This window comes from Triticum dicoccoides, chromosome 1A (genome assembly GCF_002162155.2).
Source record: "Triticum dicoccoides isolate Atlit2015 ecotype Zavitan chromosome 1A, WEW_v2.0, whole genome shotgun sequence".
NCBI lineage: Eukaryota > Viridiplantae > Streptophyta > Magnoliopsida > Poales > Poaceae > Triticum > Triticum dicoccoides.
In genome coordinates, this window is record NC_041380.1 from 21,460,053 (window position 1) to 21,462,719 (window position 2,667).

A 2,667-nucleotide genomic window follows, 5' to 3' on the forward strand; every position below is an offset into this window, starting at 1 on the left:
TTGTGTGCTATCAAATGTCACAATGTAACTGGGTGGTTATAAAGATGCTCTACAGGTGTCTCCGATGGTGTTTGTTGAGTTGGCATAGATCAAGATTAGGATTTGTCACTCCATGTATCGGAGAGGTATCTCTGGCCCTCTCAGTAATGCTCATCACTATAAGCCTTGCAAGCAATGTGACTAATGAGTTAGTCACGGGATGATGCATTACAGAACAAGTAAAGACACTTGCCGGTAACGAGATTGAACTAGGTATGATGATACCGATGATCGAATCTTGGGCAAGTAACATACTGATGACAAAGGGAACACCATATGTCGTTATGCGGTTTGACCGATAAAGATCTTCGTAGAATATGTAGGATCCAATATGAGCATCCAGGTTCTGCTATTGGTTATTTACCGGAGATGTGTCTCGGTCATGTCTACATAGTTCTCGAACCCGTAGGGTCCGCACGCTTAACGTTCGATGATGATTTGTATTATGAGTTATGTGATTTGATGAACTGAAGTTTGTTCGGAGTCCCGGATGTGATCACGGACATGACGAGGAGTCTCAAAATGGTTGAGACATAAATATTGATATATTGGAAGCTTATGTTTGGACACTGGAACGGTTTCAGAAAGGTTCGGACATTTTCTGGAGTACCGGGGGGTTACCGGAACCCCCCGGGGGGTTAATGGGCCTTCATGGGCCCTAGTGGAAGAGAGGAGGCAGCGTCCAGGTGGAGGCCCCCCCCCAGCCCAAACCAAATTGGACTAGGGTTGGGGGGCGGCCCCCCTTTCCTTCTTCTCCACCTTCTCCTTCCCCCTTCACCCTTCTTCGGAAAGGAAAGGGGGGGCCGAATCCTACTTGGACCGCGAGTCCAAGTAGGACTCCTCCCTTGGCGCGCCCCCTCTAGGGCCGGCCTCCTCTCCTCCCCCTTTATATACGTGGGAGGGGGCACTCCAAAGACACACCAAGTCTTCTCTTAGCTGTGTGCGGTGCCCCCTCCATAGTTACACACCTCGGTCATATCGTCATAGTGCTTAGGAGAAGCCCAGCGCCGGTAACTTCATCATCACCGTCGCCACGCCATCGTGCTGACGGAACTCTCCCTCGTCCTCAACTGGATCAAGAGATCGAAGGATGTCATCGAGCTGAACGTGTGATGAACGCGGAGGTGCCGTACGTTCGGTGCTTGGATCGGTTGGATCACGAAGACTTTTGACTACATCAACCGTGTTACTAAACGCTTCTGCTTTCGGTCTACGAGGGTACATGGACACACTCTCCCCGCCCGTTGCTATGCATCTCCTAGATAGATCTTGCGTGATCATAGGAATTTTTTTGAAATACTATGTTCCCCAACAGGGATTGCATTTCGTGCAATAGAGCGACAACCATAAGGCTCCTGCCAGTTGCCGATAACTTTTACAAAACATGATCATCTCATACAATAACGTATATCACATCATGTCTTGACCATATCACATCACAACATGCCCTGCAAAAACAAGTTAGATGTCCTCTACTTTGTTGTTGCAAGTTTTACGTGGCTGCTATGGGCTTCTAGCAAGAACCGTTCTTACCTACGCATCAAAACCACAATGGTGATTTATCAAGTTTGTCGTTTTAACCTTCAACAACGACCGGCCGCAGTCAAATTCGGTTCAACTAAAGTTGGAGAAACAGACACCCGCCAGCCACCTTTATGCAAAACTAATAGCATGTCTGTCGGTGGAACCCGTCTCATGAACATGGTCATGTAAGGTTGGTCTGGGCCGCTTCATCCAACAATACCGCCGAATCAAAATAAGACATTGGTGGTAAGAAGTATGACGATCACCGCCCACAACTCTTTGTGTTATACTCGTGCATATCATCTACGCATAGACCTGACTCAGATGCCACTGTTGGGGAACGTAGCATGCAATTTCAAAAATTTCCTACACTCACGCAAGATCTATCTAGGAGATGCATAGCAAGGAGAGGGGGAGAGTGTGTCCACATACCCTCATAGACCAAAAGCGGAAGCGTTTGACAACGCGGTTGATGTAGTCGAACTTCTTCTCGTTTCGACCGATCAAGCACCGAACGTATGGCACCTCTGAGTTGTGCACACGTTCAGCTCGATGACGCCTCTCGAACTCTTGATCCAGCAAAGTGTCGAGGGAGTGTTTCGTCATCACGACGGCATGGTGACGGTGATGGTGAAGTTATCTGCGCAGGGCTTCCCCTAAGCACTACGACAATATGACCGGAGGCGTAAACTGTGGAGGTGGATGCCGCACACGGCTAAGAATCAATGTTGTGTGTTCTAGCGGTGCCCCCCCCCCACATATATATAGGTGGGATGGGGAGGGGAGCAGCAAGGGGCGCCCCAAGTAGGAGGGATCCTACTTGGGCGTCTCCTCCTAGTCGGCCTCCCCCCCCCTTCCATATGCATCGGAGGGGGAAGGAAAGAGAGGGGGAGCGGAAGGAAAGGGGGAGGCCGAGTCCTCCCCTTTCCTTCTCCCTTCCCTCCTTTCCTTCTCCTCCTATTTCGGCCTATATGGGGTTGCCCAGAACCCCTTCCGGTGACCCGATACGTACCTGGTATCCCCAGAACACTTCCAGTGTCCAAATACTATTGTTCTATATATGAATCTTTACCTCTTGACCATTTCGAGACTCCTCATCATGTC